A 26418-nucleotide genomic window follows, 5' to 3' on the forward strand; every position below is an offset into this window, starting at 1 on the left:
GATGTGTTTATAGGTAAGCAATAAATAAGCAACCTCTCTACATGAATTTACTTCATCATTTAGAAGGCAGGAGACTCAGGCTGGGCTACATCTTAGCAAGAACCTGTTGAAAAAATAAAGATGTGAAAATGTGAGCCATCTTCCAACTCCATGGAGCCCAGCCTTCTGGTGTCCAGTCCACTGGATGTGCAACACATCTTTGCAGGAGCAAAGGGAAGCTGGTGCTACCACATCGGAGAACCTGACTTTCTTTTCTTTTTAATGAAAGTAAACACACATACACATTTCTATTTCAAATTTAAATCTACAGGTCTGCCCTACACACTTAACCAAAATCTGTTCAGAGGAAGAGTGTCCCAGCTTTGTCACACCACGTCTTGCCTGCAAAGTTTCTCTGACTTGTCTGTACCTGGATGTTACAGCCAAGGAAAATGGAAAATTACTCATTCACACAATTAATCTGAATATCATCTATACAGTGTTCATTCTAAGAATCACTCTGCCTGATTCCTCTTATTTGAAGAGAGGCGGTGATAAGTGTCAGACAGGTTTGTGATGAGAAATCCTGATCTGCCTGAGGTGAGCTTCTTGCTTCTAACATGCTTATATGCCTTCCTGTGAGCAGAAACCTATATCCACTTTTCCATTTGGGACCGTTTTGCCAAACTCTTCCTTCTTGAGCCTCAGTGTTCCAAAGGGTTTGTCCTGGCATGTTCTGACTTTATTTAGCTACTAGTATATAGTCCTGCTCTGGATTAAGCCATGTTGGGGGTAAAATTTGTTCCCTTGATGACCTATTTTTTATCATTCATCATTTAATGACTTTAAATCTTTCATGGCATGATGCGACACCATCCTTCAGTTCTCCCTTAGGCTTAAAGCTAACTCCACCTACTAGATCTACTCTCTATGGATGGATGCCATAGTCATCTTTCTCTGTCTTGCTTATAGATAGATGTCCACACCTTGAATTTCTTAGAAACTATCCCAAACCTCCCGTTATTGTCCTGAGGTCAATTCACTCTCTCACCCACCCACCTATCCCATTTTCATCAAATCTACCTAGAAAATCTCAGCTCTGGCCTGGAGATGGTGATGGGTGGGGAACAGCTATTATTCTGAGCCATTGATGGTGTTGTGATGCACAATGTATGTTCACGTATATTGCTGTGCTCATATGTATGTGTTTGCATGAGTGTTGTCATGGAGTAGGAGTCCTTGTGTTTATAAATGCAGATACATGTAAGTACGTATGTGTAAATGTGTGCATGCATATTCCGTGTACACACAAGCATTTATATGTGTCTATATTTACATAGACACACACTCTTCCTGGATCCAAGTGATGTATTTCACTTGTATGTCATCTCCCCACTAATTTGTGACCCTCCCCTCAGACTGCACAGGCTGTTCAGATCTTGTTTACCTCCTCAGGCTTGAACTTGGAGAGCTACATCAGCCTTACGGGTTTAAAACAGACACATCTGTGATGGGCTATAGCTGCTAGGTATGAGTTACTGGAAATAGAAGTTCTGCCAAGAAATGGAAATTTACCTGATTGGATGCCACCTGCTATCACTCTACCCCTCTAATCATGGGCTGGGTTTTATAGTTTTTCCCTTTATACACTCTTTGGTGATCATTAAACTTTGAGCCTTGATCAGAACAGTTGTCTTGGATCCATGCTTTTCTTGCCCCTGTCTTGCCCAATTTCAGCCTATTCCTTAGGTGATCTCTGTTCAATCTAGAGCTGGTGGACTGCTACACTAATTATTTAACGATTTCCATGGAAGGAGAGAACCTGGACGACTCTTGCCCACTGTAGACCCTCTTACTAAAAGTTGGGAAGTATAAGCATGCAGATTGCATACAAAAGGTTGATAGAACTGCAGGTGCACCGGTAACAGGCCGGCAGGCACCTCTTAAATTCATATGAAGCAGTGTAGAAGAGTTACTGGGGAAGGCAGTGTTGGCTTGACTGTTCCTTTGCTTGCCTGCTGCTCTTTGCTGGACTACCTGACCTGCCTACCTCTTCTGTCAGAATGTGCCATGCCTTTCCTTAAAAGCCTTCAATGGTTCTCTCTTGCTCTGGGGATCGAATCCCATCTTGTTTCTTAGATCTCTTTCATCTGTTCTCTTTCACTCCCACAGAATATAACCTGCAGAATGTTCTAGAAGAAGCCCCATAGCTTGATGTTTCTTGTGGCTACTCTCAGAATGTTCCTACTTCTGGTTATTTTCATGCCTTTTTTCATTCCAGAAAGCTCTTGTCGATCATCCGTGACTAGTATTCACCACCTCTCCCTCAGGATGCTATTTCTAGACCCTTTTAAACTTTGTGGTAGAGCCCCCATCTTGCTTTTATTGGAGTCATTAATGCACACATCTGTTTGTCCTAGCAGACAGAATCCCAAGATGCTATTTATTTTAAACTCTGGCTTTCACATCATCCCACCCAACTAACACTAAAGCCATCATGAAACACCCTCAGGGACAGCTGCGCCTCCCATCATGGCTTTCACAACTGTCCTTCCAGACACTGCATGCATGCTAAGTTCACACCCGCTTCCCGTGTTGGCCCAGATGTCAAGAGACACTGAGGAGATGCAAATCTGTGTCTCTCAACTTCTAGGCTCCTCGCCCACAGTACTGTTCTGGGTTATGCTCAAGCAGAATAGCATCCATGGAGGTATGAATATGAGCCAGTTAGCCCAGGGCACTGGCTTCTATCTGCCTCTTTGGCTCTTTATTCTGAGACCCTTACAGAATTATCTGGAATGTTCCAAGGAAATCAGGGACTAGGAACAATATTCAGGATAGGTTTTAAGTCTGGGTAATAAGACCCCGACATTAACATTGTGAGAATGATTCCTTTATAAGCCTTTAAAGAAGCAGTCTGTACCTTGTTTAAACACAATGGCTTGGTTTGGATTAGTGGCAAGGAAGTACCGGATTCCGTCTTAATTTTCTAAGAACTAACTATGTATTTTAATCAACTTTGAGCATTTTTTGTTTGTGGTTCCTCTTTAATATTTGAACCACAACACACTCTTAAATAAAATTTAAACCCTTTTACTGGCCCTGTATCTGAGCTTCATGATCTTAAAACAGTCAGTCACTTGCTTCAGGTAACGAGATTTTTTCAGACAGGCAAATGTATATATGTCTGCAGCCTTCTTAAACAACCTGATAGATGACTCTAGAGAGTTCACCATCTTCTCTTTGCCAAAGTCTTAGCTAATTCTTCCCAGAAGTGTCCACCATTTCTCTCCTGGGGGCCTCACACCGGGCAGTTCCTTTTCCCTAGGGACTAAAACAGTCTGCTTCTTTCATGTATCAGAACTGGAACTTTCTCGTTTCCTTGTCGAGCTCGGGCTTTTTGGGCCCACTGTCTGACATTCAATAGAATCCAATGTCCACCTTCAGGTCAGGGATGAATCTTTCCCTGTATAGCATTTTGGGTCAAATCCCATGTGGCTATGTGAGGTTGAACAAGACTCCTGTGTGTCCTAAAACAAGAACACTGATTTTGAGCTGGTAAGTGGACTCAACATGTTATGAATATCCATTGGGAACCTGAGTGAAATGAGAGAGGAAATAGACAGGGAATCGATCACGTCCTAGTTGGAATACCATGCTGTAACATGCCACATGGTTTCAAATACTGTTTTTAGTTTTCTTGTTTATTTGGCAAGATGGGCTTCAGTAACCTTTGGATTTGATATGATATCCAGCTTTGGGGTGCTGACCATTCTTCAGTGTAGGCCCGACACTTAACCAGGACTGCCTTGCCATTTCTCTCTACATGGCTTGTGCCCACATGCTCCTGATGACCTGCCAGGGTACTCCTCTATGCTTCCTCACTTTGCATTTTCATAAAAGACTTCATAAGTACTCTACCCTAACTTTCACGGGAATTCAGCAAGTGAACATTCACTTTTTCTTCTTATGTGATGAGTGAATGTTACTAAAGATGTAGGAACTTTTCTCTTTACAGAAAGGGAATGCTAGACCTGATGGTATGAGCCTGCAATCCCAGCACTAGGAATACAAAGGGAATAGGTCAAGGCTAGCCTGAACTAATTAGTGGGATCCTGTCTCAAAAAGTTTAAAGACCAACTAACCAACCAAACAATAAACCAACTAGCAAACAAACCATTCATCCAACCAACCAGTAAGCCAGCCAGCCAGCCAGCCAACCAACCAAAGAAGGGTGGGATGGGGAGAATTTGAAAGACACCTACAGATCTTCCTGTTTAGCTGCAAATTGAGGAGACTTGCTCAGATAGACACCCACTCTTTGCTCTAGCAGAGCTCTAGTCTCTAATTATCTGGAAATCTATCCAAATATTCAGCTTCTTTGAAATCTACCTCAGGTGTCACCTCACATAGAAAGCTACACAGTGTGTCAGCCAACACATGAACTCTCCTCCTTGAAAGTCTTGCATGCTGCTAGCCATTTGCTATGCCACTGTGAGGAAAAGCACCTTTTATCTAGTAGAGGAGCAAAAGTCACCTAGAAGGAGCGAGGGCTCCATCGTCTATATGAGCAGTCACACCATCACCCACAGACCCGCTGAACACATTAACCTTTGAAGTTTCCAGGGCATTTCAAGACTCACCGAAGGTAGAGAACATTGGTGTAGTGCAAATTTCACTATGGTCATCTTCTCTGACTTCAGTTCAAGTCAGCTAATGTCTGGGGCCATTTTAATCAGGTTAAAGATTATTCCTTGCTCCAGGGCCTAATTTTTTGTTAAAGCAGAGTGACTTTTCTTTAGAAGTGTGGACACTGGTATGTCCCCCATGCCCCAGTTGATACCTCACTCCCATGTGCATAAAGCAAGCGCCAATTGGTTAAGAGTGCTTACTGCTCTTGTGGAGAATGAGAATTCAAATCCCAGCACACACGTCAAGGAGCTCATACACACCTACAGCGCCAGCTCAAGGGGGCCCGGTCACTCATCTGGCCTCCGTGAGCATCTCCACACACAAACATAGACACATACACATATAATAAAGTAAATACCCTTTTAAAAGACATAGAGTTGGGAGTGGGTCGGGGGAGCTGGAGGAAGGCAGTGGGGTTTACATAGAACCAATACACATTATGTGAAAGTTTCAAAAAATAAACACCATATAAATCTGAAAAACTAAATGTTCTAGTAACCTGCAAAATATTATTGATTCACTTTAGTTTCATAAGGAGAAGGGAAATGCACATTTAAAACAACACTGCATGTGACTCTGATAATAGCTCAGATGTCAGTCAGCATAGGTCCAAGCTTTAGTGGCCTATGGAATGCGGGTTGAACCTGCTTGATGTTCTCTGATTTCTCTTGCATGTAAAACTCCCTGTGTCACCCTTGACAACCACTGGCCAGTGCTCTCCAAGGTCACTCTCCTGTATTTAAAAGGAGCCACAGCACAGAGGAGAAGGGAGAAGGATGTTAATCTAAACTTGACACAAACTACAGTCATCTTAGTGGAGGAAACGTCCTTTGAGAAATTACCTCCGTAAGATCAGGCTGTAGGCAGGTCTGTCTGTAGGATGCTAATTAGTAACTGATGGTGTGGACTCAGACCATTGTGGGTGGTGTAACCTCTGGCTTTGTGGTCTTGGCTTCTGTAGGGAAAGAACGCTGATTAAGCCAGGAGCAACAAGCCCGGGAGCAGTACTTCTCTGTGGCCTCTGCATCAACTATTGCCTCCAGGTTCCCTCCTGGTTTGGGTTTCTGCCTTGACTTCCCTCAGCGGACTGTGATTCAGGATATATAAACCAAATATGGTTCCCTCCCCGAGTTGCATTTGGTCATGGTATTTTATAGCAGCAATATAACCCTAACTGAAATACGGTGTTTTTAGGTCATTAGTTCCTAATGCTCTTGAGCAACAGAAGAAATAATTACAGTGTTGCAATAGCTGGGACTTATCCTGACTCCTAGCCCCGCAATCATGCTACATACACTGTGTTGCCTTGATATGACTTGGAGTGGACTGATTAGAAGCTAAGGTCTTGTGACACTAAACCCAGAGATACACAGATATGAATGACCCCATCAGCATCTTGGTCTGGTTAGTGTCCAGTGTTGGAATTCTTTACATGTTAGAGTTCAAGATTTTGCTTCATTCCACAGAAGCAAGATAAGGTCTGTCTGACTGAGGCCCTTTGACTTGGAGAACCAGACTTCTGTGCCCTAGCCTCTTGCTCCCGAATTCCAGTTCTGCTGGCCTTGACATTCATTGTGAGTATGTTGTCACCCACTGCACTGGTCTCACTTCCCTGGTCATGAACTTCCTTCCTGTTTGTCTCAAACACTTCCAAGGACTTTCTCTGGTCCTCTTTGCATCAAATTCTTTGGTTTAATGGATTTAGAGGAGAGAAAAAATACATACACCACAAACAATATCAGGATTCAGAATGGCTGGTATAAAGCATTTTGGTAAGAGCTGCCGTGTAGGCGGGTGTTGCTAAGTTGCTTAAAGATGCAAGGGTGCTCAGAGTTCGAGACCAGCCTGGTCTACAGAATGAGTTCCAGGACAGCCAGGAAAACACAGAGAAACCCAGTATTGAAAAACAAAAACAAACAAACAATCTAGGCACAGGGAGCCTGAGATCTTGCAGTGCAGGCACATCAGAGTTAGCAAAGCAGATTGTAGGAAAGGAAACTCTACACTGAAAAGACAGGTCAGCCAAGCACAGTGGGATGTGAAACCATGAGTTCAGCATCCCTGGACCTAACATCTAACTATGAGAGGAGACCTATAGGAAGGTTGTAGTAAGCCTTTGAGAGGCCCTGAACTTCGCCTTCCATCCCCAAGTCTCTGAGGACAAGTGACCATTGAAACACTTTTTTCTCTCGTGTGGATTACAAGCTAGGACCTTCACTGTTCAATTACTCTTAGCCCCTCGTAAGGTTTCAAGAGATGCTGAAGATATGTGAGCGATACTGAAGATGCATGAGAGATGCAGACAGCACATGAGAGACGCAGAAGGCACATAAGAAGTTTTGAAGATACACGAGAGATGCTGGATACTCATGGGAGAAGCTGCACCCATGCGAGAGGTGCTGAATGCATGAAGCCCTTGGGCTGACTTCCATCTGCACATCGGCTTTGCCTGTTTCAATCAGGCCGTTTCAGAACCCCCTTGGGCAATGAGAAAAATATGACAAACTTTTCTCTTTCTGGGATCCTTTCCCACATTCCGAGTTCTACATCTTCATCACAAATGAACGAATGACTTGGCCGAAGTCCACGTACATACAGTGTTGATTTATAACTGATAAGCAAACCCAAAGGAGCCTCTGCTAGCCGACAATGGTAAGGCCCATCTTCGAAGTCCTTTCTTATTTTTAAAGACCTTATTTTGTATGAGAGATTTGCTCCTAGTCACTATCTAAATGTTTGGAAACATTTTCTAATTAGTTTCACAAAGTTGTTTTTTTTTTCCACTTGGCAAGCTAAGTTAAGCTATAAAGCAAAAGTGACAGGGAGTAAAAATATTCTTTTCTGTGACAGTCAAGGGAGTTCTTCCAATGGAAGATAATTGCTGGAGTTTTGACAAGTTATTTTCTGTACTTCTCTGAGTGCATGTTTTGGTGTGTGTGCACACAGCCATGCATGTGTGCATGCATGTGTGCATGAATCCAATTCTTGGTCCTAGTACACTAGCATTCACTGGCACCCAAACCTTTTTTTAGCCATTATCAAGTTCAGGGGTCCTTGGACCCCAGGATGCACTAGGGATTCAGCTCCCTCACTGTGTCCCCCGAATCGCTCTCACCATCAGCACCATGGCATTGGTTGCCATGGGCATCCTGTCTCATTCATTCCAGCTGAGCCAGAAATCTTGTCTTCTAAGAAGGAAATCACTGTATGAAGCTCACTCCCTCAGTCCTGGTGGCTTCATCCTGCCCCTCCCCATTAGGGACAAGATGTTTCTCCTTTGTCTCCTGTGGATGCATTTAGTGATTCGCTTTCATAGTCTGAAAATATCAGAGGGCATGCAAGCTCCAAGGGAGGTTATAACCAAGTGCTTAGCCTACAAATCAGGGGCATTCGGAGGTTGTCACATTTCCTCCCTATTATGTGGAAGTACGTGAAACAGTTTATCTGAGGAGAAGTGAGTGTTATCTTTGTTGTCTATTAAGTCATAGGCACTTGTGCCTCACATGTAAGATACAATTTCTTTACAATTCACCACAATACAAGCTTCCCACAGTCCTCTTCTCTCTGCATTTCCTTCTGTGTTGTAATGTTGTTGAATACAGCCCTTCCTCATTAGTCAGATCTCCCAGTTACAATGCTAGCCCTCAGCAGAGGATTGAGTATATACTTGGTAGTGTCTGCACTCAACTATATATTTAAAAGTTACCATTGGTTTTACAACTGGCATTGTAGGAAGATTGAGACAAAACTCAGGACCAAGGGCCATGGCCAGGCTCTGAAAATGGCAGCTGGCTCCTGGGCCTCACCTGTAACTTGGCACTGTCATGGCACAATCTCAGGCCCTGCTTTCTCTGTGTCTAGTTTCTTACCACCATGAACTTCCAAGTAGGGAAGAGAGATTCAGGAGCACTAAGGTGGCCTCTTTCCAGTTTCTCAAGATCTGTTGGGTCAGTGAATAAATTAATGGCTGGACCCTATTTTAGTCATCTCTTCGCAATCAAGGTTGTGCTTTGCCTCCACCTGATAATGCCCCTGATCTCCTGTATCCCACACTGAAAGGGTTCAATTCTCTATTCTGAAGATTTTCTAGCTTCATTTTAACACTTTCCCTCCTTGTTAAATTCCTTCCCTTCCTGATGGTAATACAGTTATTAACGCTCTAATTTTGGTTATGCTATTGACTTTCCCTGTAATTTTCCAATTGCAAATGTTCAGTGGTAAGTTTTTTCAGCCCCTCACCCATCCTATCACAGAGCACCCTAAGTCCTGCACTGGCCACTGACCCCCTCTTCTCATGGCCAGCTGACAGTATTGATGTGGCAGGCTAAGTGAGGTATGGAAAGGTGGCAGAATTCTTCAGTTCTACAGATCCCAGTCACGGTCAATCTCATTGATTAGAGCATCATCTTAGGAGAACATCCTGGCTTTGTGCTGACACAGCTGGGACAACTGATCTTCAAGTTTATCCTTTCTTTCCATCAGGTGACCATGAGGTGTCTGATCAATAATCAGCAAAGATTATTTTGCACTACAAGTGCCCTTTGGACTGGTGTGCCCATGAACTATCACAGCATGGATGAGAGGGTAAGGGTTATCTGTGAACTAACATTATATGAGAACTGCTCTGTCTGTGGCTGCTGCAGAATTCCAAAGTGGATTTTCTCTGAGGACTCCCTCTATCGGAAGGAGAAAAGGAGGCATTAAATCTTGAAGAAGTGTGAGGATTAAAGATAGACTTAGGGACTACCGTAGGGTAGTCATAGGGTAACCACACACCACCATGAAAGGATTGTGGATCAGTGACCACACATTATTTCAAGAGGACTGAAGATCAGTAATCAAACACCACCTCAAGAGGACCATGGGTCAGTCACCACATTTGACCATGAGATGACTGTGGTTCAATACCAGCGGTGATGTTAGACAGAAGGCATGTGACACAGGACTGAAAACTATCTTTGCTCTTTGGGCATCTTTTATAGATGTTTGTAAATAATGCCTTATTCTCTACTTGATTTTATTTTAAATCAAAAACCGAGTTTCATTGCCGAAAGTCTTAGAGCTGTCATATTAACTTAATTTAGAAACTGCTTGAATGTAGCTAATTTTTTTTCTGTTAAAAAGTAATAATGGTGGCTAAGTAAAAAGCTGGTTGTTTTATAATTCTTGCTTTATAAATCACAAAACAGTGATAAACAGTGGGCAAACTCCCCAGTTTTATCCTGTGCAACCTCAGTGTTCCTTAAACAACACCAAGCACCTCAGATTTAGTGTCCTGGGATCGAAGCAACACTTGCTTTCTGTCTCCCTGTCCTTTCTCCTCTTCCTTGCCTTCTTTCTTTTATTTTCCACTTGTTAATATCCAATTGAAGTTGCACATAGTGCTCATTGGGCAACTATTTTCTGTAAAAAAAGAGAAAACTATCATTTTGACTTACCCTTAAGGTACCAAGATAAATTGCAGAACCATGTAAGGTTTAAACTGGCATTTAGAGGAGCTGGAAAGATGTTTCCAAAATTTAAGGGCACTTGTTGTTTTTGCAGAGGATTCAGATATGATTCTTAGAACCTACATTACATGGTGGCTCACAACAATCTGTATCTCTAGTTCCAGAGTCTCTCACACGCACTCCTGACTTCTGTGGGTACTGCAGGCACAGGGTGCACATACATGCGGGCAGACAAAACACTCATGCACATAAAATTTAATCAAGTGTGTGCATATGTGTGTGTTTTCATAGCTTATAGAATTTAAGAGTATATGCTTATCATTTTAATGCTGGGAACTTAAACCAGGGCTTCATGTATGCTAAGTTAACACTCTACCACTGAGCCATCCCGCTAGTTCAGTAGTCTTAGACAGTTCTAGATAGTTTAACATTTTAATTAGTCTTCATTTTTTTCAGCATGCTGAGATACAGTTGGAAAATAAAAATCATGTATCTTTGAGATGTTCAAGGTATTTACCACAACCCAGCTAATTAATGTTTACCATTTTGTTTTCTTTGTGAAAACATGAAAGTTCTCTTCTCTTGGTCAGGTAGGTTCAGGGACACAACACAAAGTCTTTAACTGCACTCACATGCTTTGAACCGGATCTCCAGAAGTCATGTGACTATTTAACTCGAAAGTTTGCTCCAGTACAAATGCCATCTGCTCATTGTAGCTGAGGACAGAACAGAACCTGCTTTTACGTTTCTAGGGAGCCTGGCTTTCAAGGCCTGGGTAGATGTCAATGACCATGTGAATGCACCTTATGATGACAACTGTATGTACACATTGATGATGACAACTGTGGACACACCCTGGTCCCTACATGGTGACAAGCCTTGTGAAGGCCTTCCAGAGCTCCATTTTAGCAGAGGTTGATTAGCCAAGACTGGCATTTGAAAGACTCACTTTTCTATTGCTTTCTAGTCAAAATCAGCATACATGACTTAAAGGAGAGTTCGACCAGCAAAAGAAGCATTCCAAAAAGATCTTGTGTTGTACTTTGTTTCTATTGCTGTGATTAAACAGTATGACCAGCAGTAACACAGAGAAGGGTCTTAGTTAGGATAACTATTGCTGTGATAAACCATCATAACCAAAAAGAGGAGCTAAGGGGTTTATTTCGCTCACAGTTCCAGATCACTATGTAGGGACCTGGAGGAGGCAGGACCCGATGCAGAGGTCAGAGAGGGATGCTGATTGCTGGCTTTATCCCCATGGCTTGCTCAGCCTGCTTTTTTTAAAAATAGAACTGGGGACCACCAGCCCAGGGATGGAGTCACTCACAGTGGGCTGGGTTCTCCCCCATTAATTACTACTTAAGACAATGCTCTGTGGGCTTGCCTACAACCTCTCCAACGACTCTAACTTTTCATCAAGCTGGCATAAACTAGCCATTACCAGGGATAGTTTGTTTCAGCTTAAAATTCCCAGGTAATAAGGCATCATTGATGTTGGGGCAATAACTCAAGGCAAGACCTGAAGCAGAAACCATGGAGAAATGCTACCTACCATTTCACTCCCAGGCTCATGTTAACTTAGCTTTCCTGTATAGCCCAGGCTCACCTGCCCAGGGATAACACTTCTCCTGGTGAGCTGGGCCCACTTACATCAACAAGCAATCAAGAATATGCCCCACAGATATGCTCACAAACCAATCTGACCTGGGCAATCCTCCAACTCAGATTCCCTTAGATAACTCTGGGTTGTGTCAGGTTGACACCTGATGCTAACCAGGATACCATGACTATGTACTATTAGATCAGAAAGCCAGTGCCAACGATGCCAGTTTTCTGAATGTCCCTCTCTGGGTAAGGATGAGAGGCTTGCTACTACCAGGTATCAGTGGTTTATCTATGGCTACATAGTAATACATCAAAACTTTATTTGTCATACTTGGAGGAGAAGTTAAGGATGCCTTGATACTTTGAATGTGGTTGCCATTTTTTAAAGTTAGGTGGAGGATATTGCGTGTGTTGCCAGCCATTCATTTATAATCCAGAGTTGCCAAAATATCACAAGGAGAAACCACCCACCTAGATAATAGTCTTCCAATGTGCAACTATGGTAAATTCTCTGATAAGGCAGCAAGAGTTGTTAAAGAAGCATCACTAAAGGAATTTTAGTCTGGGGTAGGTGCTGGGGTGGGAATCAGACAGATTCCCCACAGACTCATGTTATCTGAACACTTGGTTTCCAGGTGATGGTGCTGTTTGGAAGATTATGGGATGTATGCCACTGGGGTTTGCCTAGCTTCAATTTCTGTTCTTTCTCTTCTTATTCTCTAGCATCTATGCCTCCCTGATATGATGGACTATATCCAATCTGGAACTGTGAACTAGAATAAACTCTTTCTTACCAACGTTTCTTGACCATGCTTTTGATCATGGTCTTTAAAATATATTTATTTTATGTGATATGAATGCTTTGACCATATATATATATATATATATATATATATATATATATATATATATATGCACCCTAGGTGCTGGCCAGTGGCAGAAGAAGGCATCAGAATCCCAGGAACTGGAGGTATATATTTATGAAGCATCAGTTTTGTGCTGGGAATTGAACCTGGGTTTTTGGAAGTGCAGCCAGGATGCTTAACTTCAGCACCATCTCTTCACCCCCCTGGTCATGGTATCTTCTCACAGCAACAGAAAAGGAATAGAACAAAGGGCAGAAAGGAAGTGGGTAAGTCAGTATGTGATAAGGAGTCCCAGGAGAGAGAACATTGTCTAAATAGAATGTTCTAGTCTATCTATTGCTGTCCTAAATGCCATGACTTTGGAGAAAAGGGTGTATTTGTGTTATACTGTCAGGTCACACAGAGTCCATCATTGAAAGAAGTCAGAGCAGAAACTCAAACAGGAATTGAAGTAGAAACCATGAGGAATGCTGTCTACTGGCTGCTCAGAGGCTCCTACTTAGAGCACTTTCTTCTATAGCTCAGAACCCCCTGTCTAGAGATGATGTCACCCTCAGTGGGCTGAGTCTACATTCATCAATCATCAACCAAGTCAATGTCTTATAGATATAACTATGGACCAATCTGACCTCAACAGTTCTTCATTCATGATTTCCTTTTCTTAGGCACCTTTCTGTGTGGCAACTTGACAGTAGCAACCAACTTTGATCAATTCCAGGGACTTTGTTCTAATTCTCCAGTTCTCTTATTTCCAAACATGGACTTGGATTTAGGAATGTCAGTGGCTATTACAGATGTGATTGAGCTTTTTTGTGTGATACAGAGTGGATTGATTGGCATCAGCAGTAACTTCTGCATTAACTGTTAAAAGTTTGGTTTGAAGTTGTAGAGATGAGTACAGGGTTAGTCAATTCATATTACTACAACTAAATACCACAGGCTAGGTAAACGATGGCAATGATGAGTTTCCCTCAGATTTGGAATTTGGACGTCTGTGGTCAGTCAAGGATGCAGCTAACTTAGCATACAGTAGACCCACATCCTGGTTCATAGATTTTGTGTGTGTGTGTGTGTGTGTGTGTGTGTGTGTGTGTGTGCGCACGCGCGCGCGCGCGCAAGCACACATGCACAAGTGCGCGTGCGCACTCATATATTTGTATGTTGCGTAGAAATTTTCCCCAAAATGAAACTCTAGCTTTGAGGGAAGCTCATTAAATCAAGGATGTTCTAAAGAAAGGTGAAATAGTCTGCCCTATAGGAAGTAAACAGCTCAAAAGATTCAAGAAGTCCTTGAAACTGAAGGGATGTGCCAAGCTTCTCCATTCCTGAGTTTATATAAGCAATAGTGACTGCTGAGAGACACCCTTGAATAGCTGAGCTGCCTGAAAGTGATGCTTGCCAAACCACTGAGCTGCCTGCAGGCTGGGCACTGAGCTCCAGGTTCCCAGCTGTGTGACCTCTCACCCATGCTGTGGTACACTTTGGTGATGCAGTTATCTTTGTGCCATTTTTACTCTTATATATTAAAACCTCATCCAATTTCATGTAGTAACCCCTGTGAACCTTCTGGTTCATCAAATTGTACTTCAGTGGTATCCATATTTGGATCTGTCATCGATTACTCCCAACATGGGGGTCAGAAGGTGTTTCTTTACATCTCCCTGGAAATAGTGTCATATAACCTGTGGGAGTGGTGAGGGGGGTCTCTTTTATAAAGGCACTAATCCCACTTTGAAATTCTGCCTTCATGATTCATCATATGTCCAAATCTCCATTTCCTAATATTACCTTGAGTATAAAGAGTGAATAAATTCTGGAGTCATAAACATTTCAACCATAGTATATCTGTCTCCCAGGAGAGCCAACAAAACCCTCAGTTTTCCAAACACTGACATATAGGTGCCAATTCTGACTTACCTGAGAAGGAAGAACTCATCAAACTCCATGAGTTCTCCTGCTTCTTTCTGTGCACCCACAGTTCACTCATTGCTTCTGTTTGTCATGGTAAAGAGCTGGGTCTCTCTGAGGAACATCAGATGAACAGGGAAGGTCCGTGTTCTGCAATGCTTACCTTCCTATGCAGAAAAGAGAAAGCCTGCTCTGGTGCCCTCTGACATGTATGAAAGTAGCCACAGTCCACTGTGGAATCAGTAGCTGAGATAGTGTGGGAGGTCTTTAGGGTTAGCCTGGGACCCCCAGCAGCAGGACAGGCAGTGAGTGAGGATGTGGTCCAGAAGACCCCTGATGTCAGGCTGAGAGGTTACCAAGAGTATTAAACAGCTCAGGTACTGCTGTGATACAGAGCCAGTTCTGCATGACAGGGCTAGTAGTAACCAGTGTGTCCTGAGTGGCTTTCATACTATATATATCATTCCCAACACTCTCCTCTCTGTACTAAGCAAACTCTTAACTTCTTTCCCAAACTGCCACACTAATGGATCAGCCCATAAGTAACCAGACCCCTCTCCACTCTCCCGTCACCCAGAGTAACTTTCAACAGGCTGGGTTTGGAGACAAAGTAGTGCCATAGGAATAGAGCTATTCTTGGACAAAATAAACGTCTGGCAAGGGCATCAAATAAGTCAGTGCTTGATGACCACATGACAGAGTGTCACCTTTGGGGGACTGGCAATGCATTTTAGCACAGTGAACAGCTCTGGAAGAGGGTTTGCCATTGTCTTTGACTGTGTATCCAACAGGGTGCCAACCAGAAACCCATGATCACTTAGCTGGCCTTCCTTAAACTAAGTGGGTCAAAAAACAAACCAAAAAGACAAGAATTTGGCAGAGGGACTCATAGGGAGGAGCAGTTGGCAAGGTTGAGAGGGAGATAAAGAGAGTGGAGAGTTAGAGCAATCAGAATACATTGCATACATGCATGAAATTATCAAGGGATAAAATTAATTTTTAAAAAGATCCCCATTCCTGTTATTATTCAAGACCACTTATGACCTCATAAATTTGTCCAGAATTTCACTGAGGAAATGTGATCAGAGCTTACATCTTATTCTTGGTGATATAAGCATGAGAGTACATGCAGGCCAGCCTGGGTTGAGTCCCAGAACAGTTCTCAAAGATTTAGCATGAGAAAGTTATGTTTATAATCCAGAGGGTTGTGTAAAGAAGTCCAATGGGAAGACCCAAAACGAGGCTACATCATGGTGCCTCTTCACCATGAACATTGTAGTAGACCCAGAGACATGTGAGGGCTGGGGGGAGTCAGCTAGAACAGCTCCTTGAGAGGGAGAGTACATAAGAAGCTAGCATTCAGAAAGAGTAGGGTGCCAATCCCAGCTCTGAAACATGATTGTGTGAAACCCTGAGGGAATCAGTAAATACTCTGCCTCTGTTTCCCCAGGTGTCACATTGGGACAATGAGCAGGAGACTGTGCTCTTCAGTCAGAAACTTTTTTATTAAATGAAATGCAGAATTGATGGTTTGAGTAATATGGATAACATCGTTGTCCTTCAGTAGTCACAGGAAATTGATATTACAATAAAATCTGAAGGTGTTGCAGTCCTTTATCTAAAGAAGTGGTGTTGCATGTAACCCATGCAGACCTCCTGGCTGCTTTAAATCCTCTCCTGACTTATAACACTGGCTAGAATGGGATGCCGTATGTGAGTTCTTCATACTCCTTGGTTGTAGTGGCAATCTTGTAATATTTTTCTCTTAAAAACTTAGAAATATCCTAAGAATTTATTTTCATTTTAATCCCAGGTGGATTAAAATGGGGCTGCTTCAGATTGTCCACAGCAGCTAACTATGATTTGTCTCATGCTGTAGCAGAGGTGTGATTTTGCCAGTAGCAGATAGCATCTGCAATTGTGTGATGTTTGGAATTCTGGAGACTTTTCAGAGGGCTCGTGAGAAATGTGGGATTTTGGTTGTTTAGTGGATTGTTAGTTAAGTAGGGAATTCTCATGCCCTGCTGGGTAGGTTTTGTTGCCCCCATTTTCCAGATGGGACTCACCACCCAGGGGCTTAAGTTATCATGTGTCAGGGATCCTTATTACTTGTGTTCTCTCTCTCTCTCTCTCTCTCTCTCTCTCTCTCTCTCTCTCTCTCTCTCTCTCTCCTTCCCTCCCTTCCTCCCTCTCTCTCCCTCTCTCTCTCTCTCTGTCCCCCCGCCCCACTGAGCTATTGCATTTACTAGGGTTCCCATATAATTTTCAAGTGTAACACACAGCTTCTAGCTGTTCCTCCTGTCTGCAAGCTACTTCAGCCACCTCCTCCTGCCAGCCCTTATGAGCACGGGTAAACCTCCCCGTCTCTGAATTCTAGTTTGATACTGTGTTGAAGAGCTGCTAACTTTAACCATCTGTGGAGTTAATTCTGTCTACCTGTCCTCTCCATTCATCAGCGTAATTGTGGGGATCAGAAGCCTCAGTAGAATCTTTGCTTCTGTCTGTGGTATCAGGTACCTGCTTACATTGGGCTGTGTGGTTTCAGTCAACAGGCAAGGATAGTCAGTTATAGAAGTCAGTTCCATGTAGTTCAGAGACAGTTTCTTCCTGCTGAAAAAGCAAATAATTTCAGCTGTAGATGTGCAAATTTGATTTAACATGTCAACTTGACTGTCAAGATATTTAGCCGAGCAAGCATTATTCTGGGTGTGGTTCTTATTGCATTTCTGCATAAAGTCCAATCTGAACCAATGGACTGAGTGAGGTAGCCCTCTCAATGGAGAAGTCTTAACCAACTTGTTGGAGGCCAGAATGGAAACTGACTGAGTAAGAGGAAGCTTCTCCTGCATGACGGTGGGATGGAACAATATCCTTTGACACTCTTTGGATTTGACATGTAGCCATAGCTCATCCCTCCTTACTGGAGACATGAGCTTATGAGCTTCATAATCATGTGAACCCATTTGTATTGGTTATTTCTTTCAGGTCCTGATTGACACATCAACTATGGAATATTAGTAACACTGGGACACAGCACTTCTCCTTAAGCATTGGCACCATTTTATGGACTTAAGGATGAGTTTAACATAATACAAGAGATGCTAAGAGCACTGAATACATGCCACCTACTGTTGCTGGGTGTTGGGATTTCCTCTAATCCAAGTTTGGCTAAAAGAAACAAAAACTTCAGGAAGACTCTAAAAGCAGTTTCATAATCACTGAGACGGGCATGTCTCCAGAATTCTGTCTCTGTAATTTTTGTATTAGAAGCAGAGGCGTTACTTGTGGTCTGTTTCTCAGATATTTGGAGTTTCCTGACTTGCCATAAAGTTTCTTAGCTCAACATGAGTCAGTCAAGTGATCAGTGACACCACACTGGAATTGTCTTGCTGGTTTTCGGGGTAGTGCAGAGAGAGAAACCACAGGAAGAGGGAAGCTGGGGTATAAGTAAGTTCCCAGCCATTCTGTCCTAGAGACAATGGTCTGCAGGTGACCATGACATATAGAAAGCTTCCTCTCCACTGTAGACTTCAGCTCCACATGTGCTCTGTCCTGAGAGAACACTCACGCCTGACCTTACAGTGGTCCTTTTGCTTGGGTCCCTTTATTTTACTCTATGATTCTGGGCTATCTTCAGTGGCAGAGCACACACTACCTAACCTGATTATCTTTCATTTTCTCTCTCTTTCCTTCATGTGCTATTGCCCCTGTTACAATTACCTGTCTAATACACAATACAAACATAAGCGCCATTTCTGCCCTACAAATGACCTTGACCATGATCTGAAGGCCATAAGAGAAGTTCTCCCTTAACTCTATCTACTCCCTTCTGTGGAAACAAGCTTAAGGCTTTCCCTTCTCCCATACATTGTGTCCTCTATCCTGGCTCCTCCCTTCCTCACCCCTCTTTCTTACTTCTCCCCAGTTTTTGCTTTAGGAGCTTCAAATTTTATTGTCTGGACTTCCTTCCAGATTCTTCTTTTCCCTCGCAATAGAAATTGTACAGAGATACAGTATCTTTATCCATCTGCTCTGTATCAAGGCTTTGGACCTGCCATCCTCTTTGGAGGCTTAAAAACTATATTTTGTTGGATTATAATTTCCAAAAGTTGTTTGAGGCAGCTTCATATATCTTAGTCTGGCCTTGAAATTCCTATATATCTGTGGACTCTTGGTCCTCCTGTCTCCATTTTCTCAGTGTTGAAGTCACAGGCATGTACCACCATAACAAGTCTATAGGATGCTTCAAGTATCCTCGGCAATCACTGTACCAACTAGGCCCCAGATTTTGAGTAATTCTTTTACAAATGTTCAGTTATAGAAAGTTTCCTTAATCCTCATCTGGGTAGCATATGCCCCCCTTTTCCATTCCGCATCCCCTTCTTCACAGGGCTGATGGTTGTATAAATAGTAGTAGGCTCACAGCCTTTTACCCAGTGGGTTCCATTGTGCTTTTCACTAATGGTGCTGACTTTTTGAGCTAGTTTTATTCTCATTCGTGTATGAATATACTAGCTTCCCCAGACATTTCTGGAAGTGTCTCTGTTCCATACTTCGTAAGTCTCCTTATTTCCAAGTTAGTTATGTTGCAAGTTAGATCGAATGTGAATGCAGAATGGGTACTTCCCTGAACACAGGGTCTGTGATGGCTGAGAAGGCAGGCTTTGGAAATGGGAGGAGCCAGTCTGCCCTGCACCCTAACCTCAGAGAGACAGTAAAGGAGTGAGGGAGGAGCCTTTGCACAATTGCTTGCTCTCATCAGGCATGGAATATTTTAGGAAGGCCCAGCCCCAGGCGAGGGTAGGTTTTCCTACAGCTCAGATCCAGAGACCCCTGAGGTTGAGCAAGGTCCTTGCAGGCATCTGGGAGATATAACTGGGTGGGCCCCGAAGCTGCTGTTTTCAGCGTTAGTAGCTGTCGGTATGGGGAAGCTCTTCACATCAAGGCTCCTGAGTCTCCACTGTGGGACATTTTTCTTTATTGGAATTTTGTGTGCAATTTCCATGTGTGTGTGTGTGTGTGTGTGTGTGTGTGTGTGTGTGTGTGTGATCACGTGTCCCTTGCTTGTGTGTGTTGCCATTGTTATTGTTGGTTAGCTTTTTGCTGTCGTAATAATTTCTACTTATTTTCATCTCTTTGTTCTGATCTCCCTTGATCTTTTAGCTTTTTATTTATTTTTTTTAGATCTGGGTTGGGGCTCATTTATTGAGTTTTAAAAAATATTTCTTTTGTTTGTAGGATTACTTGATGTGTGTACATTTTTGTGTCTGTATGTACATGTGTTTTGTATGAGAGAGAGAGAGAGAGCGGGAGAGAGAGAGAGAGAGAGAGCGAGAGAGAGAGAGAGAGCAGCTTGTCCCCTCAAATCCCTTTGAAGATATTAATCTGAATTCAAATTTCAAGTGAATTATTTCTGTGGCGATGTGCATCACACATACTGGTTTCTGTCAAACTTGTGCTGACTTGACTGTGACTCGTCTGTGCAGAGGATCTTAAGGGTGCAGTCCCTAGTAGAGAAGCTTCCAGCACCGTGAGACTGCATGCACCCTCCAAGGGAGGGCCTGGCATCTCCAGCCTCACACCTTTCTGGGGCTGGATATTCAGCCTCTTGACTCTTCTTGACTCTTACAGGCTCCATAATGTCTACTCGGTGGCCAAGGAAGAAGCACATGTGTTTGTCAACTGCATTCTCTGGGAGCGGGTATCCACTGCTGCGGGGCTGTCTCCTGTGTGCCCATGGCTGAAATTCAGCAGTCCAGGCTTTCTCCCTCCCTTAGATCCCACTTGTTTTCAGTTCTCTAATCAGGCAAAATTCTTCCCTGCTCCATGATAATCTTGGGCACATTTCCTGGTTGGGCTATATGTTTATTCTTTCCAATGCCTTTGTGTCCTGTTTTGTCACCAGCTTCATGTCCTAATGTCCTTCATGTCCTAATGACAAGAGTCAAGGTCACCTAATATATACGAGGTTTCCTTTTCTTCACCGCTGAGCTTCACACACTGGAGCCTTCTTTTCTGAGCTCTGACGTCTCCACAGAGCATGCGTGACTTTCTTGGAGAAGCTGTACATGGAACGACTTTGATCTCCAGAGGGTGGGCTCCCCAGAAGGGACTAACCTATGGCTGTGGTCATTAGTGTTAGTACCCAGTTTTGTTTCCAGAAACATCTTTTTGTAGGAATAGATAAGGGTGGAAAAGCAAGAATCAGAAAGCAGCCGTGTTGAGCTTTGAAACTAGAGACGCTGAATGTTCACACCCCATCCACTGAGTCATATCAGGAAGCTTTCTCTTCACTTGGTTTCTTTACCCAACCAAGGCCCATGCTTGTGTGGCCTCAATGTGCCCATACCTCCATGTCCTGCCTGACTACCTCTTAGAATTAAGACCCTTTCACCCAACCCAAGCTCTTGCTCTATCCCTAGCATTTACCATTTATCTGGCGAGATGCTGAATAAATTCACCGTTTGCTATGTGTACTGCAGAATGCTTAGCGTTGCTCTGTGGGTAGACATCTGAGCAAGCACAATTCTGTCGGCCTGAGATAATGCCTGTAAATGTCTCTAGTAATGTGCCTGGTCTAAAACTGCCTGCGGGGACAATTTCTAAATTAAGTGGTTTCTATTTCAGTACTGAAACAAAGATAGCGAGTCCAGAACCATATTTTTATGTTCTCTACTTTGCATAGAGAAACCTTTTGTGAGTACTTTCCAAGGAGGGAAGGCCAGAGAGTAAGGATTGAGAGAGTAAGGATTAGCAGGCCTTTGGTTTGGAGCTCTTACATGCTCGTGGTCCTATCTACAGGATATAGTTGCTAGGATAACTGGTTGGAAGGCTGTTAGGAGGAGGCAAGCCTAGGGCCCTGGTTCCTTATGTAACTAACCAAAGGTCAGTTCACTGTGAACAATAAGAAGAAATTTCAGTTTAACCTATAGGAACTGCCGATAACCTTTAGGAACTTTACACTTAGGCCCATCCAATTTTTTCTCTGTCTGATTTCCTGGAACATCTTAAAAGTTTCTCAGTGTACCCCCTCCCTGCCCCCAGTAGAACACCAAGCAGTTTGTGGTCTGGCACTGTCTGACTGTGAATCACTGAGTACTAAATTGAATCATTAGACATTTAAGGAGTCTAAGTTTATCCTTTATCCCTGCAGAAGGGTAAAATCCATCCCACTAAGAGGGCCTTACTATGGTCTCTAAGACCTGTGCATCTTCTCCGCTTCCATTGAGGTGGGGGCTTCTGTGACTTTAACCCCCTCTTTCCATTGCCCATATTCAACTATGCTGCCTCCTCTTAGAGGTCAGCATGCATGGTCATCTGAGGCTCCGTCGTGTCCTGCTTGCCATTCTGTTCTCTGGACTCTGTGCTCATGTCTGTGTATCCTAGTTCCTCCAACCACCTGTGCTGGAGCCTCCCAGGCTTCCTCCCCCACTGGTACCCCTCTGTTCGGTGGTTTTCAACCTTCCTACTGCTCTCATCCTTTAGTGGCACTCTCCATGTTGAGGTGACCTCTCCACACATAAAATTATTTTGTTGCTACTTCATAACTATAATTTTGCTACTGTTATGAATCATAATGTAAATATGTAATAGCACAGACAGGCAATCTGATATGGCCCACAGGGGTCATAACCCACAGGTTCAGAACCACTGCAATATAGCTAGGTTTTGCTTACCATTCTTACTCTTTAGTGAAAAAGCCTGAGGGGGTGGGGCTTGGCTGGGCTCCCTGTCTATCCATAGCGGTTATCAGAAGGTGTTCAACATAGTTGGACCCTCTTTCTTGAGGATACCGAGTCTATTCTTGCCTTCATAATTTTGGACTTTTCCCAAGAGACAACTCTTAAGTCCCAAGTGACATCTTGGCTCCATAGTTTTGTCCAATTTTACCCACGGCCACACTGGGCATGCTGAGGCATGGTGTTGAGGTGGGGAAGCAGCAGTTATCTGAGAGTCAAGAAGGGCTATGAGAAGATAAGGCCATCTACACATACAAAGAGAAGCCCTAGGCACAGGGGGCTCCTCATCATAATGGTGCAATGACTTCATTCAGGTCCCCTGAGATATTAGTGCTTTAAAGTCTCTGGTGGTCTCCAGTGTCACATTTACTCTCGTCACACTATGATCACAGACTGCTGATCTAAGAGTGCATTCAGGCTGTGACATCACTTGCTTGTTTGCTAGATACATATTACTATAATGTAACGTTTATGTCAACATATAAGACTATCCACATTTAAGGAGGACAGCTTTATTTCTAATGCATACATCAATAGTTAGTTGGTCCATTACTTTCAAGCTTGTGCTAAGGTGCCTGTGGCAGATTGACTGATGGGAAATTCTCAGAGTGATGAGTCCACTGTGTCCAGAGCTTCTCTCCTCTCTCTGTATGTATCAATACCCCAACCCCGTGTTCTCACTCTCTTCTTGACCTTCAGATAGCTGCTACTTCCCAGACACGTCCCTCAGCAAGGTGTCTCGCTTCTACTTCTTTACCCTTGTTGTCCCTTTGTTGAACTTTCCTCTCAGATGTCACCTCTGAGAAACCTTCCTGGCTCCACCATGTTCTAACAGACACATCTGCAGAGACTAAGATCCCTCAATCCATTTCCATGGTGGCCTAAAAGTTTCTATCAGGCCTTGCCTCCTATCTGGGGACATTCAATGACCAAAGTACAGCTGGGCTCTACTCAAACAGAGCTGGGCTCATAGTATGTCAGTGCTGTTTGTCTCTGTCAAGGTTTTGAATCCCAGGCTCTTTCCGAGTCTCTCTGCCTACAGAGAAAGTCACCAGTATACCTGAGCAGCCACCTCAGGCTGTGGAATTCTCCTTGAACTTAAGTGCCTCTCCCAACCCTCCTGCATTCTTTGTTCCTCCACCTGCCCCCTTGGAAACCATGTGTGAGCACCAGCACACATAGCATCACCAGCTATTAATAGGCACTGGGCCTGTCACAACTTAGCAAGACCATGAAATGCAAAACGATGCTCTCAAGCTATGCTATTTAAGAAAGGTGTGCCTCTGGTTTTTGGCAGAGTGCAGGGAGTAACACCAGGGTTAAATGGAGCCAGTATTGAGTTCTTAATTGGTTACACAGCCTTTGGGAATCTCCTGTAAGTCACCAAGCTTGGGATGTCTCATTGGAGATGTGAGGACGATCACAGAGCACATTGCCGTTGTTGGAGGAGTTAGAAGAGGGGAGCTAAGACATTTGTAAACTATGATAAAATATGTCCTCGTAACAAGCTGCGATTCCACCAGATAACAGTCATGTTTAGAGTTAAAATCAAGTATAAGCCTCTCACTCCATCTCCTGTGAGACTCTGACTGGCATTTAGGCAGAACTTCCTTAAAATGAAATAATTTGTGCTCCAGGATAAAAGTTGATTGGGTTTTGTTTATGAGTTCTTTAACAGCCAAGGAAACAGAGGCTCGATGTGGCCAAGAATGACCAGTTGGCCTGGGCCTTGCCTAACCTGGATTTTCCATCAGATGCTCCACCTCCTGTGGGAAAGCAGTGATAAATGACACATCATGGAGCTGTGTGTGATACTTGCTCATGTAATCTATGAAGTGCTTTTTTGGAGAATAAAGATGGGTGCTGAATGAAGATGTGGGTCTGGTCCTTCGGAAGCCTTTGTCTGTAGGAATCAATACTGGTTAGGAAGTAGGCCTGTGTGTAGGTAGGATGGTTGATGAGGTTCATGACCCAGTACCCCACATGGTCTTATGTAGTCCCAACTTGAGGTTTCCTATCTTTGGGAACCCTTGGGATGTTGATTTGTAGCCTGTTGCACTATAGACAAATTCTCTGAAGAAGCTATATTGTGTTAGAGATTGAAGATGGATTGACTGCTGAGATTTCGTGACTGTGGAAAGTGGGATTGGGCACATGGAGACCCAGAATTACTGTCATTTATCTTTAGTCCCCTTTAAGACCTATAGCTACCTATATCTGTATCTTGATCTCATGATTATCAATTTGTCATATGTAGTTTCCACGAACCCCAGACATGAATTCTGCATGTTAGTATCTAAAACATACAGGGGTGATTCCCTGCTTTTCAGTAACCTGCAGGCTTGATATAATACCTTTGTATTTGGCCAGTGCAATCATTAATGGATTTTTACTAAGTAACTATAAAAGCTCAAGTCACCACTTCTACAGATGTGTAACGTGAACCTATGCTCTTTGAGCCACAGTCATTCATTTTAAGCTCAGGAAAAGCTGAGTTTCAAGTGATGACTTCTGGCTGCCACACTGTAGCAGCAGACCCCAAACCCATCACTATCAACTTATTGGAAGGACTGAGGAAAGAAATCTCCAGGCATTTGCAGAAGATATCTAATGCGTCATGTGGGTCCTTTCTCAAGGAATGGCTTGAAATCTAGCAGGCAGCCTCCTGCAGACATGTGACCTTTCTAGCTATGGAGACTGTGGGCTGATCATGGCCATGGTGAGCTGGCATGCAGCAGAAGAAGGCAGAATCATGTGGGGAGTGGATGGTAATGTCTGCTGTGGAATGATGCTCTGTGGATCCAGGAAGGAAACACTCTTCACCTTTTAAGTGAGTAGCTATGAGCATCCTTGGTCTCCCAAACTATTCATCTTGTTCATTTCTCCTCTTTCACACCCAACCTTCCTGGTCTTCACAAAACTGAACAGAATAGAAGTTTGCTCCAGGATGCTTGCCTGACCCTTTCGAATCAGGAGGCGGAAGACCCTCCCCTTTCACATCATACTACCATCCTTTCTGCTCTGTGAGAAGACAGATGGCCTCTTGTCCATCACTGGGGGCTTCCGCTCTGCTCCAGCAATAAGGATGGGGATCAATGGGGTCAGCCTGTGATAACTGCTTTCCTTCTTGGTTCTCTTTCTTAGTAGAGTTGGGGTGTGGCCATAAAACTCCTCCAGGAGCCTGGATGCCTTAGTCTTCAGTACAAGCACATGGGTTCTACATCTAGTTTCTCAAAACCTCCTGGCTCCTGGGGAATATAGTCTCCTTGATAGATGCCTATTTAAAGACCATGGCTAGACAGGTGGGCAGTTTCCTCACGGATAGTCATAGGCAAGTCACAGTTCTACTTAGTGAGTATCTGCAAGGCATTGATATTAGGCTTGGCCTCCCTTAACAAAGTGCCATCCACTGTCAGTGCAGTGCAACAGAGACACATTTTTCACATCGCTGGATGCTAGAAGTAGGTGATGAGGGCTTGACAGAGCTGGTTCACTTTAGTCCATTCTCCTCAGTCTGATCCTGCCTTCTAATTCTGCCTTTATACAGGTTCCCTTCTCTGTCTCTGTCTCTCTACCTCTGTCTCCTCTTCTCTGTTTCTCTTCCTCCCTCCCTCTCCACTCCCTCTGTACTTGCCTTCCTCTCTCCCTCTCTCCCTCTCTCCCTCTCTCCCTCTCTCCCTCTCCCCCCCTCTCCCTCTCTCCCTCTCTCCCTTTCTCTCCCCTTCCTCTCCCTGTATGTATGATCTCAACTGATAAGGGCACAAGATCAGATAAAGACCTGTTCTGCAGAGATCGTCAAAATTTATGTTTTAAAATTATCATAGTTATTTTGGGGGGACTAGAGCCAATAGGAACACCAGGAAAAATTATCAGCTGTGCCCCTCTTGAGGAGCAGCAAAGATGTGAGCTCAACAAATGTTGCACGGCTGGTTCTACAAGCAAATCAAGCTCCACCTCCGTGATTGTCCACTGAGTCTAATTTATACCCTCCAAACATCACATGTCCTCCATGGGTCAACACATGAATCTGTCTGAGCTGACCTCACTCTACCAATCAGCCTGAATCCACGGAAGCAAAAAGAAAAAAATCCCAGTAGACCACCAGCAGTTTTGGGGTGCATTTCTCTCTATGGACTCCCCAACAAAAGCAGCTCATCTTCACAAAGTAAGGCAGACTAA

At 43.6% G+C, this 26418-nt stretch overlaps 1 long non-coding RNA gene across 2 annotated transcripts in view; it reads left to right on the top strand.

The window, feature by feature from the left end:
• LOC148001441 (uncharacterized) overlaps nt 1-10618 on the top strand; it is a 29926-nt gene extending 19308 nt beyond the window's left edge. Inside the window, exons 3-5 of one of the 2 annotated variants that reach the window (XR_015637117.1) lie at nt 6138-6245; nt 6907-7323; nt 9154-10618. This is a non-coding gene — a long non-coding RNA (uncharacterized LOC148001441). The remainder of the gene's footprint in view (nt 1-6137; nt 6246-6906; nt 7324-9153) is intronic. The other variant, XR_015637116.1, reaches the window with a different exon arrangement.
• Nucleotides 10619-26418: the final 15800 nt, after the last annotated feature.

Source organism: Rattus norvegicus, chromosome 14 (genome assembly GCF_021556685.1).
Source record: "Rattus norvegicus strain SHRSP/BbbUtx chromosome 14, alternate assembly SHRSP_T2T, whole genome shotgun sequence".
NCBI lineage: Eukaryota > Metazoa > Chordata > Mammalia > Rodentia > Muridae > Rattus > Rattus norvegicus.